The sequence below is a fragment of the Gymnoscopelus braueri genome, assembly GCF_963280865.1.
Source record: "Gymnoscopelus braueri genome assembly, chromosome: 13".
NCBI lineage: Eukaryota > Metazoa > Chordata > Actinopteri > Myctophiformes > Myctophidae > Gymnoscopelus > Gymnoscopelus braueri.
The window spans coordinates 7,456,760-7,476,173 of record NC_137615.1 but is presented as its reverse complement, the minus strand read 5'-3'; the positions used below and the strand labels follow the sequence as shown (position 1 = coordinate 7,476,173).

At 43.2% G+C, this 19,414-nt stretch overlaps 1 pseudogene across 1 annotated transcript in view; it reads right to left on the bottom strand.

The window, feature by feature from the left end:
* LOC308099375 (tectonin beta-propeller repeat-containing protein 1-like) overlaps positions 1 to 19,128 on the bottom strand; it is a 46,449-nt pseudogene extending 27,321 nt beyond the window's left edge. Inside the window, exons 1-14 of the transcript XR_013935142.1 lie at positions 19,085 to 19,128; positions 16,879 to 17,123; positions 15,610 to 15,789; positions 13,267 to 13,389; positions 12,184 to 12,306; positions 10,678 to 10,852; positions 10,043 to 10,143; positions 8,851 to 8,952; positions 6,895 to 7,025; positions 6,402 to 6,613; positions 6,188 to 6,360; positions 4,915 to 5,247; positions 2,718 to 2,836; positions 1,599 to 1,754 (exon numbers count right to left, since the gene is read on the bottom strand). The product of XR_013935142.1 is annotated as a tectonin beta-propeller repeat-containing protein 1-like (transcript). The remainder of the gene's footprint in view (positions 1 to 1,598; positions 1,755 to 2,717; positions 2,837 to 4,914; positions 5,248 to 6,187; positions 6,361 to 6,401; positions 6,614 to 6,894; positions 7,026 to 8,850; positions 8,953 to 10,042; positions 10,144 to 10,677; positions 10,853 to 12,183; positions 12,307 to 13,266; positions 13,390 to 15,609; positions 15,790 to 16,878; positions 17,124 to 19,084) is intronic.
* Positions 19,129 to 19,414: the final 286 nt, after the last annotated feature.

The window sequence follows — 19,414 nt, the reverse complement described above, 5'->3', positions numbered from 1 at the left end:
GCGGTGCAGAAGGCGTGCTCAGCCAGCAGTTGGTCTCGGTATCAAACACTCTGATGTTGTTGTACCAGCCCTGTTTCCCCCAGCCCCCAAATACAAACATATTTGTCCCGATGACAGTGGCAGAGTGATAGAACGAGGCCGGTGTTAGAGTGCCTCCGGCGTTAATTAAAGACCAGACCATTGCGTTGATGTCCAACGTGTACATTTCATTACAGTGCACTGTCCGGTTGGTTCCTCCATAGATGTACATGACCTTCCCCAAGACACAGGCTGAGTGGTGGCACCTCGCCTCTGGAACAGTCCCAGAAACCTGGGGCTTAAACCATCTGTGGGTGTCGACATCAAATGCATAAAGTTTGCTGTAGTACTCTCCATTCCAGCAGCCCCCAAAGATGTATATGGCACCTTCTATCAGCACAGCTGTGTGGAACTGGCGGATGGAGGGAACCTCAGTGGGACGTTCCCCTCTTACAGCTGTCACTGGGGGCAACTTCAGCCAGGTCAAAGACACTGTGTTGAATACGTTCACGACAATCTGATCACGGTCATCCTCGTAACGGTCCTCCCCGCCGATGAAGTAAACTTTGTGTCCCACCGTGGAGGAAGCAGGGAGACCTTTTGGTCCTCCTTTCAGACGCACGATCCACCTCAACATTCCACATGCAAAGAGAAGGGGCAACAAAGTTGGATGTCTCAAAGTCTTGATCCGTAAAAGAACATGGTTGCACGCTACTACCTTTATACAGAGGCCTTCAAAGTACTGACATCATGTTGATGACATCAGTCAGGGGGCCATAGTTCAATGGTTAGAGAGCAGGAGGCCCCGGTTTGTAACATGCAATACGATGTGATGCTGATTATGTGGAGAGGGGGGAGGGGGAGACCGCGTGTGTAATGGGAGTCGTTAGGTTATTTCTAAGCCTGGGAATTGTAGTTGATTTGTAGACTGCCTTTTATTTTCTTACTCTTTGGTTAAATTAGTAATTTTTCCATTTAACCATTATTAGGATTAGGTGGGGAGGATTCACAAGACACAGGCTGAGTGGCCGGCCCTCGTTGCAGGAACAAACCCAGAAATCTTGGGCTTTAACCATCCGTGGGTGTCGACATCAAATAATGCATAAAGAACGTTGTCCCAGTAGTCCCCTGTGATGTAAGTCAAGGAACCTTCTTTCTTTCCGTCGTATTGGGTGTAGTAGATCAGGGGTCTTCAACAGGGGGTCCGGGACCCCTAGGGGGTCCTCAGAGTTAATACAGGGGGTCCGCCAAATCTTTGTGTGATATGATTATTTATTTTTTTACCTTAACCACTTGAACCCTAGCATCCCTTTTTCTGAGGAGAACTTTAGCCAAAAAATAGCCGATCTACAAGCTCACAACGCCTCGCAGCGCGAGGCGTTGTGAGCTTGTAGATCGGCTATTTTTGGCAAAGAGGTATATGTGTAGAGGGAAAAAAGAGCAGACCAAGTAAACAAAAAAAGTTTAATCTGAAACACAATTTTACACAATATAGAAGGGGTCCCTGCTTCATCTCTCTCTCTCAGCCAGGGGGTCCTTGTCCTGAAAACGTTGAAGACCCCCGTGGTAGATGAACCTACCTTCTTTTCGTCGTACTGGGTGTAGTAGATGAAGAGGATGCTGTCCTTCCTCCCCTCGCAGCTGGTGGACTGCTCCAGGGCCACGCCCACGTCCACCCAGCGCCGGGGGCTCCAGTCCCGCCACCAGCGTAGCGCCCCCTGGCGGACCCACACAGACTGCAGGGGAGACACACACACACACACACACACACACAGAGGAGGAGCAGGTTAGACTGAGAGAGAGGAGGAGGAGGAAATGGGGAAAAGGAGATTGTTGCTGTCGGGTGGAAACCTTAGTTTAGTTTAGTTTAGTTTATTAGCACATTATTATAACAAATATAAAAACAATACATAATAAATGACAAATTGCTGTGCAAGGAAAGGAAGAAGCCGGCTGGCTTATTTGGAATCCTTTCCTTCATGGGAGAAGTCATTAAACAACAGGATTAAAAGTTCAATAAGAACAATACCAAATAATACAAGTTTCCAAGGGGAGCAGTGGTGCCAATAAAGAAATAAAAACACAAAAACTGAAAAAGACATCTATTTTGTAAAGATTACTAAATAAATGGACTACGGTAAGGAAGAAATGAGATATTGTTTTAAATGTTTCTTAAATATTGGGAAGGATAGTGAAGACTTGAGTGATGCATCAAGAGAGCTCCACAACTGAGGGCCTCTAAATGTGATGAAATATTGATGTTTCGAAGTACGACAAAAAGGTAAATTAACCTCATTATGTCCAAAACTGTTACTTTTCAGGATTCAAATTCAAAAGTATAAAAGTGGCAGATCTACAAGCTAAAAAGGAGTCGTTTCGCGAGTTTGCGGATCTGATGCTTTTGAGTGACGCTGTAGAGTGATCAAGTAGGGCGTTAAGTTACGAAAAAACAAAGGTAAAACGTTTTTTTTTCCTTTAATTTATACTTCCATCACACGATCCTGTCGCTTGCTGACAACAGTGTGTTCACACTCATTTTCCAGTTGGAAACCATGTGACATTTTCATCGGGCCATAATTGTGAATGTAAATGATCCGACCGACAGACAGACAGACAGACAGACAGACAGACAGACAGACAGACAGACAGACAGACAGACAGACAGACAGACAGACAGACAGACAGACAGACAGACTTACACTGCTCCTCTCCAGCGGTTTATTTGTGATCTCCTCCTGGTCCCTGTTCACCTCCTGCTGCTGCTGCTGCTGCTGGCTCCACTGAACTGGAGTCAGTGACAAGGAACTGGTCATGTGACCTGACGGACAGAGAGATAGACCAATCACATGCGTCCCACACCGAGTGCCGCACTATGAGCTTGTAGATCTGAAAAATCTCGCAAATCTTTGAATATCTTTTTTTTTTAAAGCAATTTTTTTTTTACTCAAATCTTTGCTTCTGGGGGGTCCGTGGAACAAAACATTTTGAGATGGGGGGTCCGCAGCCAAATACATATCATTTTGGGGGGTCCTTGACATGAAAAAGTTTGAGAACCACTGATATTATAGCAACATAAGTGTTTCAGAAAACTGTTTTAAACTGATTTAGAAGACATTTGTAGAATACCCCAAAAGCAAAGACTTGAGTTACAAATGTTTGCTTTAAAAAAAATATATATATATTCAAATATTTGCACATAAATTTTCAAGATTTTTCAAAAATAGCAGATCTACAAGCTCGTAGCGCCGCACTCGAGCTTGTAGATCTGCAATTTTTGAATAGAAAACAAATTACACAGATTATTTCCCGGAGTAAATGGGTTAAAGGGATAGTACACCCCAAAAATGAGGGGTGTATGTTGCATTCCTAAGCCGATCATTTGATGACCGGCAGCGGTTCCGGTAGGAGACACAAAGAGTCTCCTTTGTGTCTCCTAACGGAACCGCTGCCTACCGGTCCGCTGGTCATCAAATTATTGGCTTAGGAATACAACACAACCCAAAAAATCTCCATGTGGTGACTAATCGATAGATTTTTTTTTTTTTTTTTTTTTTTTTTTTCATAAGAAACATTCAGAACCCAAGATATCATCATTTGAAGATTTGCTGCTCCATTTACTTCTTGTTTAACTTATTACTGAAAAAGGCTGTATCTCGGCTCCTGAGCACTTTTTTTTTTTTCAATGTCATTATGTTATTTTCAAAATGCAGACAATTAATGTCAACAAGGTCCAATGACCTCATTGACATTTGTGAAACCACACAGTGCAACCCTCAGTGATTAGCACCCATCAGGGGATCGATTATACTGGAGATAAATATTCTGTGACTACTTGAAAAAGGTATAAGAAATTTGAACAATTGCTGGCACAGTTCGCAATAAATTTTTTATTTCATTGGCACTGAATGAGTTAAGTGTTGTTGGGCTTTGACTAATGACTAGTATTAAAATGCTATTGTCTTTTTTATGTCCAATGTATTTGTATTTAAGTTCATAACGTTAAAATAAGTATAACTAAATGCATTTGAAATTTAATAAAAAAATTATTTTTCAGGATTCCAATTGAAAAAGAGCAAAAAAAGAAATCTGAATTCCAATTCAAAAATAGCAAAAATAGCAGATCTACAAGCTTGTAGATCGGCTACTTTTGCTACTTTTGTGTGACAGAACGGCCCGACAGTATGTGCAAATGTGGCCCCTCTGGGGTGAGTGTGGAAATATAAGGGCCCTCTCTCCATCATCAAAGTTGCATCACCCCTGATTAGGGCTGTCAACTTTCCTCAGAAATGATATTCGAATATTGGTCTTAAAAATTGGCAGATATTCGAATATATTCGAATATCATTATTATTATTATAAAAAATATATATAATTTCTTTCTTTCAAAAACATTTTTTTTTTTCAATTTTTTTGTGTTGACAGAAACAGTACAAAAAAACGTAGCGAGTGCTCGGATCCAATAAAACATATTTTTTGTTTGTTTTTATAACTTGATACATTGTTTTTTGTATTGTCCCTGTCAAATAAACATTTATTTTTAATTTTAACCCATTGATACCTGGAACGCATCTGTGTCACTTTAGATGTCTTTGGCTATTCAAAAATAGCAGATATACAAGCTCATAGCGCGGCACCGAGTGCCGCGCTACGAGCTTGTATATATGCTATTTTTGAAAAATCGTGAACATTATTTTTTTATATTTTTTTCCGAAAAATTGTTAGGATTTAGATTTTTTTAGACGCAGCCTTAGGTCTTAATGGGTTAATTTGTTTTATATTCGAATATTAATTTTCATATTCGAATATACATATTTTCCCAATATTCGAATAATATTCGAATATCAAATATTCGTTTGACGGCCCTAACCCTGATATATATATATACGGTAGGCCTACCTGAGGGACTGAGCCAGCTGATCTGTGAGTTGGCGTCTATGTCACAGCTTCCTCCAGAGATCCAGGCCCACACGGGCGCGTCCTCCTCTCCCACGCCAGGATGAGAGGAGGGGAGCAGGGCCGCCGCGCCGCCGCCGCCGCCGCCTCTGATGTCATCACCGCCGCCGCGCTGCGCCGCCTGCCGGGCGCTCATCCTGGCCGCCTCCGCCCCCTCCAGATCCACGGTGCTCCACGGGACGTCCGGTCCGGCCCCCGCCCCCGCCTCCTCCTCCTCCTCCTCCTCCTCCTCCGTAGAAGAAGGCAGCAGCCCCACCGGGAGCAGGGGGGCGGTGTCTAGATGATAATTGAAATTCATTTATTAGGATCGAATGTTTTACTTAACCCATTAATACCTGGAACTGTGTCATTTTTAGATTTGAGCTAAAAAGCATTATTTTACACTTTGGCTATTCAAAAATAGCAGATATACAAGCTCATAGCGCGGCACTGTGCCACGCTATGAGCTTGTATATCTGCTATTTTTGAAAAATCGTGAAAATGTGTGCAAATCTTTGAATATATATATTTTTAAAGCGAACATTTTTAACTCAAATCTTTGCTTCTGGGGGTCCCTGGAACAAGATATTTTGATGGGGGTCCGCGGCCAAATACATATCATTTTGGGGGTCCTTGACATGAAAAAGATTGAGCACCACTGATATAGAAACATAGGTTTTTCAGAATACTGTTGAGATTTAGGAGACATGTAGAATCGGCTTCAGGTCTCAATGGGTTAAGTAAAAGTATCAATACTGCGATGTAGAAGTACTCTGTTACAAGTAAACGTCCGGAATTCAAAATTTTACTTAAGTAAAAGTACAAAAGTGTTGGTATCAAAATGTACTTAAAGTACCAAAAGTAAAAGTACTAAAATGTTTGAAAATAGCAGATCTACAAGCTCACAACGCGTCGCGATGCGACTCGTTGTGAGCTTGTAGATCGGCTATTTTCAAATAGCCTAGGCATAAAATAGGGCTGAAGTTGTTAATGTATGTTGTATAATGTAATCATTTATATCTGCAAAGTAACTAGTAACTAAAGTTTCAAATAATTGTAGTGGAGTAGAAGTACAATATTTGCCTCTGAGATGTAGTGGAGTAGAAGTACAATATTTGCCTCTGAGATGTAGTGGAGTAGAAGTACAGTACTTGAGTACATGTACCTAGTTACTTTCCACCACTGCATATTGCGGATATTTAAAAATGAATACATTTAAAAAAAAATGAATTGTAACCTAGATCTATCTCCTCCCCCTGGAGGAGAGGGGCATCATCCGGGGCGGGCGGGGCATCCCGAGGGAGGCTCGCCGACGACGAGGTCTTCTCGCGGTCGGACACCAGGCTGGTGATGAAGCTGTCGCTGGTGGGGATGAACGTTTTGGGGGGTTCCGATTGGACGGATGAAGGGGGGGGCGAGGCCACGTGAGGGGGGGGTGGTGGTGGGGGGGAGGGGGGTACCGGTGGTGGTGGTGGTGGTGGGTGTGGCCCCTAGCAGGACAACGGAGGGGTCCGGGGAGGAGGGGGCCTCCAGGACAGCGGGGGGCGATGTGGAGTTGTTTGGTGAGTCGGGAGGGCCCAGATCGGTGGAGTCTGAGTCGGTGCAGCTCAGAACCGAGCCTTGGAAGGCTTCTGTGAGCCCGCCGCCGAACTCACTGTCATCCCTGTAACGCACACATACACACACACACACACACACACACACACACACACACACACACACACACACACACACACACACACACACACACACACACACACACACACACACACACACACACACACACACACACACGTAAGTAATGTACCGGTAAGTCAATAAGGCGACTATTTTGGATCATCAATTTCTAACCAACGTCTATGACTGTTTTTATTGTTATAATCTTTTTTTTTATTTTTAAACAATGATTTCTACTAGGGTTCAACTAGAGTTGTGATGACTCACCTGGGCGGAGCGATCTCCTGCAGCCTGTAAACCCAGTGGGCGGAGACAGGGATCCAGCCACTCCCACTGGGTTCTAATGTGGTCACGCCCATTCTGAAGTACAGCCCACGGTCCTCACCTACACCCCACACCTAACACACAGACAGACAGACAGACAGACAGAACACAGGTATGTAAGGTACAAATTGGAAATTGACTGATTTTGCAGATATTAAATTAAAATTATTACAAAGTAAGTCCCATTTTCATGTCCCATATACAGTATAACGTGAAATCACCCTATACTGTTGGGTGGCCCCTAACAACGATAGTTGTTAGGGGCCGATGTTTAGGGGGTATTAACCCATTCAATCCGGGGACGCATCTCTGTCATTTTAGATGTCTTTGGCTATTCAAAAATAGCAGATATACAAGCTCATTGCCGCGGTATGAGCTTGTAGATATAAATATAAAAATATAAAAAAAGTATTACATTTTTGCAAAAATGTTCAAGAATTTTCAAAAATAGCAGATCTACAAGCTCGTAGCGGGGCACTCAGTGTACACTCTGCATGGGGTTTATTATAAGGCAGGAACGCTCAGCTCTGCTCACGTTACAAGGAAGCTCGAGGGGGGGGGGCAAGGAGGAGGGGGGAGGGTATCTATGGGGGGTGGGATCGGAGGGTTTTGCAATGCATGCAAAAGTCCACACTGTTTGAGACACAGTCAGCACCGGGGATTGGAGCCAAGACTTTCCACCCCACCTCACCTAACCCCGGCCCACTATCCACCCCACCTCACCTAACCCCGGCCCACTATCCACCCCACCTCACCTAACCCCGGCCCACTATCCACCCCACCTCACCTAACCCCGGCCCACTATCCACCCCACCTCACCTAACCCCGGCCCACTATCCACCCCACCTCACCTAACCCCGGCCCACTATCCACCCCACCTCACCTAACCCCGGCCCACTATCCACTCCACCTCACCTAACCCCGGCCCACTATCCACTCCACCTCACCTAACCCCGGCCCACTATCCACCCCACCTCACCTAACCCCGGCCCACTATCCACTCCACCTCACCTAACCCCGGCCCACTATCCACCCCACCTCACCTAACCCCGGCCCACTATCCACCCCACCTCACCTAACCCCGGCCCTGACCTGATGCAGCCCTGAGCAGCCCCGGCCTGACCTGAAGTGATAGCCTCGTTCCCATATGCAGCCTTTTCTGATCTCAGAGCAGAAAAGCCTGGTAGAGAGCTAAGGCGGGACGTGTCTAATAGACTTCCATTGTATGCACAGTAATTCCCCGGGAAGCTGCCTGTTTCGAGCCATCACAAACACACTGGCTTCATGCACGAGGGGATGTCAATTTAAAGTGATAGTTCACCCCCCAAAATGATTTTTTTTCCTATCGATTAGTCACCCCATGGAGACTTGAATTCACTATCCCTTAAACCTCTTTCGATTTGGTTATTTGTTCACGATATTTAGATAATTTTTTGTCTTGACCACAAATGCACAGAATGTCAATTCAATAGCATGTTATTGTTTAGTCACATGCTATAGGCTCATTTTGTACCCGGTATCCTATAGTTTCAAATGTACAGAATGTTATTTAGATAGCATGTTGCTTAGACAGATGCTAGGTTCATTGTTTACCTGGTATCCCTAATTGTAAACTACATTTGTTCTCTAATGTCATTGTACAATTGTGTTTCCTTTGCTTGATGTTCTGTGTAAAGCACATTGAATTGCCTTGCTGTTGAAATGTGCCGTACAAATAAAATTGCCTTGCCTCGCCTCTTCTTACAGTATGTGATTGTTTACCATTGTTTATCGACTAGAGTTCATGTTTACTCCGCTTATTCTGGTCTCACACTTGTAAGTCACTCTGGATATATGCGTCTATTAAACTGCATACACTGTGAACTGCATTTCCCATGATGCTCCAGTCCTGGTTTCTACCTGGTCGTTGAGTCCTACGTCAACCATCATCATCTCCCCTCCGATGCTGATCCACCCGGAGCCACACGGGTTGTGAGAGTTCACACCACGCCTGAACCACACCTGGACACACACGGTGAGTACACGCACACACACACACACACACACACACACACACACACACGCACACGTACAGACACACACACGCACGCACGCACGCAGTGTCAGCCCAAACTATCACTCATGGCTGCACCTACCAAATTATTTTCCAAAATTAATTAACCCATTAAGACCAGGAACGCATCTCTGTCATTTTAGATGTATTTGGCTATTCAAAAATAGCAGCTCTATGAGCTTGTAGATCTGCTAATTTAGATGTTTTTTTGAACAGCAAATCTTTTAATATATATATTTTGAAAAGGGAACATTTGTAACTCAAATCTTTGCTTCTGGGGAGGTCCCAAAATATTTTACAAATGTTTGCATTAAAAAATATGTGTTCAAAGATTTTTCACAATTTTTCAAAAATAGCAGATCTACAAGTATATCTGCTATTATTGAATAGCCAAATAAATCTAAAATGACACAGATGCGTCCCCGGTCTTACTTGATTAAGCTTGTATTTTATATACAATATTTGTGAGCAGGGAAAATGAAAGCATTGCTATGTTGATTTAATTTGGTGTTAAGTTTTGATATTCATTCTGAGATGCACAGGATTTACAGTACGTGAAAATAAAGGAGAAGCAATTATATTTTTTGATTCAAAACTGTGTACATTCGGGGGAATGTAAAAGTAGTACAACATGAATGTGGAAAGCAGCGTTATGGTCTCTGTCACGAAAACTCAATGAATAATCATGATAAATAATCATCGGGATCTCAATATGGATCATTTTTGGCCATAATGATGATGCAGCATCGCGACGCGTTGTGAGCTTTTAGATCGGCTATTTTCAAATAGCCTAGGTATGAAATAGGGCTAAAGTGGTAAATGTATGTTTTATAGTGTAATAATGTATATCTGCAAAGTAACTAGTAACTAAAGTTTTCAAATAATTGTAGTGGAGTAAAAGTACAATATTTGCCTCTGAGATGTAGTGGAGTAGAAGTAAAAGTATTGAAATTTGGAAATACTCCAGTCAAAATTGTACTTAAGTACAGTACTTAAGTAAATGTACTTAGTTACTTTACACCACTGGCTCCGACTCACCTTGAAGTCCTTGGTGACGACCCAGACCACACTGACCCCCACGGACACATGCAGCGCCTCCACTTCCTTCACTGGAGAAGACACCTCGGCCCACGATGTACCTGATGATGACACAGAAGAACAAAGTCGTGAAAATGTGTATGCACCGGATACATTAGCAGTTTTCCGCCGCTAATCAAATTATTGGCTTAGGAATGCGACGAAAACAAAAACGAATCCATGAATTCAATGCTTCATGCGGTGTGTAATTGATAGAAAATAAGTCATTTTTTTTTGGGTGAACTATTCCTTTAATGGGTTAAGTTATGTCACAATCACATTGGACCAATGTGATTGGTCCCCGGACCCGGCATCGAGAACCAGTGGTCTGCATGGTGTATAGACAGGGTTTTACCTGTAGGACTGAACAGGGTTTTACCTGTAGGACTGAACAGGTTTTTACCTGTAGGACTGAACAGGGTTTTACCTGTAGGACTGAACAGGGTTTTACCTGTAGGACTGAACAGGTTTTTACCTGTAGGACTGAACAGGGTTTTACCTGTAGGACTGAACAGGGTTTTACCTGTAGGACTGAACAGGGTTTTTACCTGTAGGGCTGAACAGGGTTTTACCTGTAGGACTGTCCAGGGTTTTACCTGTAGGACTGTCCAGGCTGAGTCCGGTGCGGACCAGCATGTTGCCGTCCCACAGCAGAGCCCACATCAGGTCCCCGGGTCCGGCGGAGATCTGGCCCACCTCCCTGGGTACCTCCACCTCCTCCCAGCTGCTCCCCTCTGGAACCCGCGGGTGGATGCCCTCCCTAAAATACACCTACAGACAGACAGATAGATAGATAGATAGATAGATAGATAGATATATAGATAGATAGATAGATAGATAGATAGATAGATAGATAGATAGATAGATAGCAGTAAACCAGTAGTTCTCAACCTGTGGGTAATTCTTTAATACATTAAGAAAATGAATTAAAAAAGACCATTACTGCATCAAAAGTAATCAACAAACTAGTATAAATACTGGTCAAACATTGGCCAAATTGACAAATAATATAAGAAAGAAGCAAAACATGTGAAAATAGCTGATCTACACACGTGAGCTTGTAGATCTGCAATTTATCTGTGGAACCGACTATCGAGTCAAACTTAACTCCTACAATTCCAAGTGCTTGTCAGGGTGGGGTCCCCAGTTCAAATATGATTATTTTGTGGGGTCCCCAGTTCAAATATGATTATTTTGTGGGGTCCCCAGTTCAAATATGATTAATTTGGGGGCCCCCCAGTTCAAATATGATTATTTTGTGGGGTCCCCAGTTCAAATATGATGAAAAAATGTTGGGAGGGAGGGGGGGGGGGGGTCGATGGGGTCTGTAAAAGCCAGGCATACAGAGCAGAGTACGTAGACAGAAGCAGAACAGGTTCCACATAATTATCTCAGGTAAAATACATGGGGTTGTGCTGCCCTCCTGTGGTAAATACGTGAAGTGAATCAGACGCTGGACTGCAGGCTGCTGTGTTGTCTACTTGTCATCATCCATATTATGGGACATTAAATTACACTGCAGTTGTTTGATTTGGTAAATGATAATAATAATAATGGTCAAAGATAAGCACTCTGCAGATGGCACCGTATAGCTGTGTGCTAAAACACATGAGCTTGAAACATGATGGCTACAACATGAAATATGTATGTATGACATCTAACCTCACCACTAACTACGAGTACAGTGAATAAGCTAAGTGGTCTGAGTATAATGTAACCACAGGGAGGGTTTACACAATGCTATTAGGTTGTTACCAATTAGGTTCAGTGATATTGTATATCTTTGTGTGAAAACAACGTCTGTACTCCATTGGATCCTCAAACTGTCGGTCAAAACCACCTGACTCCAATTTATGTTTGTTTACCGTCTGACTTTGTCATTCTAATCAATGATAGACAAAACAACTATCTCCAGTTCTCCACATTAATGGTCAAAACTCAAAAACCTCCTTAAACTCCACTTTGACTGTGTGTGTGTGTGTGTGTGTGTGTGTGTGTGTGTGTGTGTGTGTGTGTGTGCGTGCGTGTGCGTGTGCGTGTGCGTGTGCGTGTGCCTGTGTCTGTGTCTGTGTGTGTGTCTGTGTGTCTGTGTGTGTGTGTACCTGTCCTTGCTGGGACACAGCCCACAGGTAGGGGTATCTTCCAGACTGGTCGCTCATCTCCCAGCCTCCACAGCTGATGTCGCACAGGGGGAGGGGGGCTTTCTTAGGGTGGTCCAGGGGGATCTGGGTGGGTGGGGGTGGGGTAATGGGTTAATTCATATACAGCCAACCTACACAACACAGTAAACAGAAGGGAATGGACTGCATTTCTATAGCGTCTTTTATCCAACGCGTGTTACAATGTGCATTACATGCACCCATTTACACACACATGTATTTTTATCAGCTTCAATGTTAGTGTTCCAGTTTCAATATCTTTTTTTTGTGTATTTTGTTTCGATTTCACTTGTATATCCTGCATCCTGTATGAGTTGTCTCTCCTGATTGGATCAAATGGGTATCCTGACCTGAAAATGCTTTTTCTGTTCACAAAAGCAGCTCTTTACCGAGAGGCGGGGAGACCCCTGTTACCGAACAAACACTCAAAACAATGGTTACTATCAGAACATAGAGCTATTTAACGCTTATTTTACCCAAAAGAATATTACTCGCAGCACCTTTTAAGTGGTTAATTTAACTATGAAAGTCCATTTTTACTCTCCCAGAGTTAAATTGACACTGGGAGGTAGACACAGCAGTGATTGAAGGCCACAGCATCTCATCACACCGTGTCCTTGTCCTGTAGGATGTGTTGTGTAACCTCTTTCATTGATTCCTGCCTGACCTTGGCCCGTGTGCCATGTGCTGTGTATTATAGACCTGTCACAATTATTACTTATCATCTAATGACAATTATTTGCGATAATCGCAATTATTTAAGATAATCATCATGATCGTGCAAATTTTGATTACGAAACCAAAGAAAAAAGCTAAAAGGCAAACATAAAATACATTTTAATGAATATGTTCAACGCCAAATACACAATTAAATCCTTAAATGCAATTATTCGTATGACAATGAATTCATCGTCAACTAAAACAAAAAATCATGACTGCCCTAGCTCTGCATCTCCAGTATCTGACCATTCACCCATTCACACACACACACACACACACACACACACATTCACTCATATGCCTGACCTTGGCCCATGTGCCTTGTGCCGTGTATCTCCTGTATCGGATCCATCGCCTGCGACGAACACACGACTTCCACGTCTTCTCCAGGGAGAAGCTGGCTGGGAAATCCACCGCGTACTCCCACCCCTGGAGAGAGAGAGAGAGAGAGACCAATTCACAGTTTAGGCATTTAGTAGACACTCTTATCCGCAGCGTCTTAAATGTGTGAGATCAAAATATGTTAACATGAATTCTAGTCAATAAACGACAAGGTAAATAGTCACATAAGTAGAGTGCAGAGATAACAATGTAGTGCCTAAACTAGGATACCAGGTAAAAAAAACATCAAACCTATAGCATCTGTCTAAAACAATGCTAAATAACAATCTGTACATTTGAAACTATAGCATAACATGTAAACAATGAACCTAGCATCTGTCTAAACAACATGCTAATGCTACCTAAATAACATTTTATGTCAAGAGAGAGACAGACCACCACCGAAACCGTGTTATTAGAGCCACCACATAAGAGAGAGAGAGACCATGTGACAGCAAAACCTCATATGTGCAAAACTGTTCAAAAGCAGCAGATCTACAAGCGCCGGCACCGGCTTTCGAACTTGTGGATCTGCTATACTTTTGATACTCTTGTGTGATGCTGTAGTTATATGATCAAGTAGGGCGTTAATTTACGGAGAATAATTAGAGATAAGAGGTTTCTGCCCGACAAATGCAACAAAATGGAAGTGAGGGTGGAGGCTGTAGTTTCTTTACATTTTCAACACTTCTGATGTACAGACCGTTTGACGGAAGTAGTGTTGATTTTGACAGAAAATTTGGATTCAGTTTTAGTCATAGTCTTTGGAATCAATTTCCATTTAGTTTTAGTCATCTAAAATGTTTTACAGTTAGTCTAGTTTTAGTCGACTAAATCTACAGTTGATTTAGTCCACTAAAATGTATTGTGGCGGTGCCTTGATGGCGTCTTAATGGATGATTTTACACTTGGTTGCATGCTGAACATAGCCGATCTACAAGCTCACAACGCGTCGCAGCGCGACGCGTTGTGAGCTTGTAGATCTGCTATATTCAGAGCGCAACACCCGACCGCAAGCAAACATAAAATGACTTGTCTTTTAGTTCTATAGGATCTCTTCTCCACTAGATCCCTCCCTAACATTTTAGTCTAGTTTTCATTTGTTGACGAAATTGTCAATATACTTAGTATTAGTTTTCTAACGTAGTCGATGAAAATTTTTCATCATGGTTTTAGTCGACGAAATCAACACTGGACGGAAACATTAGCAAATTGTATGAGCCTATAATACAGTCTGTCTGGAGAGACTAGCTGGTGGTTAACGAACGGCCGCCATCCCCTGGGACCCCTATTGACACCGCCTGAGACCCTGACACCACAGGGACACCGTCCGTCTCAATGACATGTTTGACACTGGCCATTGCTGTTGGGTGTCACTGGTATATAGAGTACAGAAGTCCTGACGTCACTCGTTCATCCCCTGGGTCGTGGAAGTAATTTCTCTATGGAGAGTAACATTGGGTCATCTTAAAATCGTCTCATATAGGAATTGTGGTCCAGAAATAAACAAACTGTCCCGGCGATATTGTCATGGGGGTGGTTCTGTATCGTTTATGATAGTCAGTCACTTATATTTGATACAGTATTTCTGGTGAAAACTTAACTAATTCGGCGGATGTAACGCTAGCGTTTTCTCACCGTGAGTTGATGCTTCATATCCATAAGAGTCAAACCGCCGGGATCATTTGTTTATTAAGCAAGTCTATGGGAATTCAGAATGGGGAAATAGACCGCGGTAGGAGTCAGACTTCTGTGTTCTATAGACAGGTTTCTGAACTGTCCACACACACAGCCCACCTCTGAGATACAGAGCAAGTAGACAGAAATGGTGCCATCTTATAAGGCAGGGGTTCTCACTTTGAGAACCACTGGCTTATAAGGAGCATTAGTGAGGACCAATGGACCATATTCAGACGGCGGCCATTTTGGAATTTAACATTGAAAGTGCCACCCCGTTGCCGTGGCAACCGGGGTGGCACTTCATTGACTTAATAGCAACATGGCCGCCGTGTGAATATGGTCTATTATATAGAAGATACGGTTGAACATGGGTGAAGTGCAGATTTTGCCGTGTGTGTGTGTGTGCGTGTGTGCGTGTGTGCGTGTGTGCGTGTGTGCGTGTGTGTGTGTGTGTGTGTGTGTGTGTGTGTGTGTGTGTGTGTGTGTGTGTGTGTGTGCATGACTGTGTCTGTCTGTCTGTTTGTCTGTCTGTCTGTCTGTCTGTCTGCGTGTGTGTGTGCGTGCGTGTGTGTGTAACACGGTTCTTACCCCTGTCTGGCTGGGGTCTCCACAGGTGTGGTCTACGTACCAGTCTCCCTCCCACTCCCAGCTGATCGAGGGCAGCTTGAAGCTGGACAGAGGCTGGGCGTTCATGCCGGTCACGTCGCTCCACGGCCAGCGGTCGGTGGGCAGCAGCACGTCTGTGAAGCCCTCCACCGGGTTCCATCTCTACGAGGACACCGTGCGGGGGAACACATGGATGGACACACATCAGGGATGGATCAGGGGTTAATCTTTTAGGCCCCCCCACCACCAGGGTTGCCAGATCTGCTTATTATAATTTCCCCGCAAGATTTTATTTCAAAATAGACCACTGCTTTGTAAATATATTTGACTTGACTTGACTTGACTTGACTTGACTTGACTTGACTTGACTTGACTTGACCACCACCACGACCCCATGTCCAGGACAGGTAGTCCAGGGTGCCCACCCGACTCCAACACGCACTACTCAAGTTGTAAGGCATGTGTGGGTCAAGAAAGCGCCGGTAGAAATTTTATCATATTATAAGATTTACAGTCTACAACCTATACAACATTCACTTGCTTGTAAAAGATTATTGTGGGTCACTGGCCCCCCCATTAGCCCAGTCTATAATCTGTCCATGTGTCTGTCACTGTCAAGTAAAGGCTTAAAGAGATAGTTCACCCCCAAAATGACTCTATTTTCTATCGATTAGTCAACAAATTATTGGCTTAGGAATGCGACAAAAACAAAAAAAAGTATCCATGAATTCAAGTCTCCATGGGGTGACTAATCGATAGAAAGAAAATATTTCTTTTTGGGTGAACTATCCCTTTAACCCCTATAGCTGCCAAGCCCTGCGCTCAAGTCAAAAATCAAATAGATCTAATTATTTAATTAAAGCGGTTAAAATACAAAAAATCACACCCAGTGTGAAGTGGGCGGTGTGGTCACAGTGGTCATCACAGTGATGGAAGAAAAGTAATATTGTGGACCAACCATTGTACACCCCTAACTTAAAAAACCCCATAAATGTGTTTTTTTTTAAGTGCATAGTCCTATTTTTAGGGCTATGCACATGTGTCATGTTTCACTAGACTGTGATTGGCCAATCACGGTGCAGGGTTAGGGGGGTACAATGGTGGCCAATCACAGCACAGGGTTGGGGGGGTGCAATGGGTGTCGATGTCCAAACCTCACATATAGGGGCGGTTTCACCGCCCAAAAACTAAACCATTATTGCATTGTAAAGGTGTTTTGTGCTAGGATTGATGTCTGTGTGTTAGTTTCACCTGGTTCTCGTAGGTCTCCTCTCGGTAGCGTATGGGGGTCTCGCTGGGCAGCAGGTTCAGGTAGATGCGGTGGTCGCAGCCCACGCCCCAGCTCCGCCCCTTCCCCGCCGTCACGCGCTTCAGCTCCAGCAGCAGGTCGTCGGTGCGCTGCCAGCGCCCGCTGGCGGTGGACAGGCTGTACACCCGCCCGTACACATCCACCGCCCACAGCAACGTGATGGGCATGATGCCGGCTGCTGGCACGCCTAGACAGACATACAGTAATAATCAGTGGTGGAAAAAAAGTATTTTTTTTTTAACTTAAATAAAAGTATCAATACTGCAGTGTAGAAGTACTCTGTTACAAGTAAAAGTACCAGTATTCAAAAGTCAGCACCAGTACAAAAGTATTGGTATCAAAATGTACTTAAAGTACCAAAAGTAGAAAGTACTCATTATCCATTTCACAAGTTTTCAAATGTATAAAATGTATAAAAACTCTTTTGAAAATATCAGATCTACAAGCTCACAATGCGTCGCATCACGATGCATTGTGAGCTTGTAGATCGGCTATTTTCAAATGGCCAAAATGTACATAGGGCTGAAGTGGTTTTGTAATAATAATCAAAAACTACAAAGTAATTAGTAACTAAAGTTGTCAAATAATTGTAGTGGAGTAAAAGTATAATATTTGCCTCTGAGATGTAGTGGAGTAGAAGTAAACACATTTCCACACAACAGTTCTAAGGTATATACATGACAGTTCAATGTTGAAAATGAGCGAAATTCCCCTTTAAGTAGTATAAATACTGCAATGTAGAAATACTCGGTTACAAGTAAAAGTCAGGAATTCAAAATTGACAGTACAAAAGTATTGGCATCAAAATGTAGGCCTACTTAAAGTACCAAACGTAGAAAGTACTCATTATGCAGGAGGTCCCATTTCACAATTTTTCAAATGTTTAAAAATATTTTGAAAATAGCAGATCTACAAGCTCACAATGCGTCACATCGCTTGTAGATCTGCTATTTTCAAATGGCCGAAAGGAATATAGGGCTAAACTGGCTAATGTATGTTTTGTAATAATAATCCAAATCAACAAAGTAGTAACTAAAGTTTTCGAATAATTGTAGTGGAGTAAAAAGTATAATATTTGCCTCTGAGATATAGTGGAGTAAGTAAAAGTACTGAAATTGGAAACTTGAAAATACCTCAGAATTGTGCTTGAGTACACTACTTGAGTATGTACTTAGTTACTTTACACCACTGAGTCTAGTGACAGTGACAGATCATCCAGTCTGCTTCTAATCCGCTGTGGCCTAAAGTCTACCCAGGCTAGCTGTCTCACATCCACACGGCCATATTTATTACCGTCCTGTCCTAGCCCTGAACCTGGTGTTTGCACTTTCTCTATTTACGGCCCATACATCTACATAAAATGTTAACTTTTCAAATATAAAGTGCTTACCCCATGGCCACGGATGTTTTAATTGTGTACGGGCCCTCATAAGTACCCGTATATTCTGTATTGTTCAATAAAAAAACATTTTAATCTGATTGGTGGCCATTTTCTCTGCATTTTCTCCAATAGACTTTCAACTACGTGACCCTATCGGTTGGGAGGTGTACTGCACTCTGACACATTATAACTATAAGCAAATGGCCACCAATTAAATTAAAAATGATTTTTATTGAAGAATACGGAAGATACGGACACTTCTAAGGGCCCGTACATAATTGTAACATTTGTGGACATAAGTTAATTACTTTAAATTTGAAATGTGAACGTTTACGTAGATGTGGGGCCATAAATGGAAAAAATGCAAAGACCAGATTGAAGTTCATCCATGACGGTCGTGACAGACGACCGTCGTGTGATCCGTGGCTACGTCCTGCCCCACAGTAGGGCTCGGTTGTATGATGAATAATTCGGTGAGAGGCAAATGCATGGACACTATTTAGAAGACTAAATATAATATTTTACGTCTAGACTGCATATGGTCTAGAGACTCTAGAGTCTAGACAGTCTGGAAGGTGGCTGCAGGCTGCAGCCAGCTCTAGCAGCATACTGTAGCACTATACTCGGGTTTCAACATATTTCCACGGTCTGCAAAGTTCCACGATGAGTTCTGGAGTTAATTGTTTAATTGACACGTCCATTCAGGTGCACACGGCCAGGGAGCCATTATATGATCGTTATATAATAACAACAAAGTAACATTATACCTGAATATTTGCTGCTATCCGATCCTAGTAGGGCAGTCAGTGGAATATCATGACATCAGGTGATACCTTCTCTTCATCTCCATTCCAGCCTGCATGGCCACCATGCGCACGCACGCACGCACACACACACGCACGCACGCACGCACGCACGCACACACACACACACACACACACACACACACACACACACACACACACACACACACACACACACACACACACACACACACACACACACACACACACACACACACACACACACACACACACACACACACACACACACACACACACACACACACAGAGAGAGAGAGAGGGATCCAATGTCAA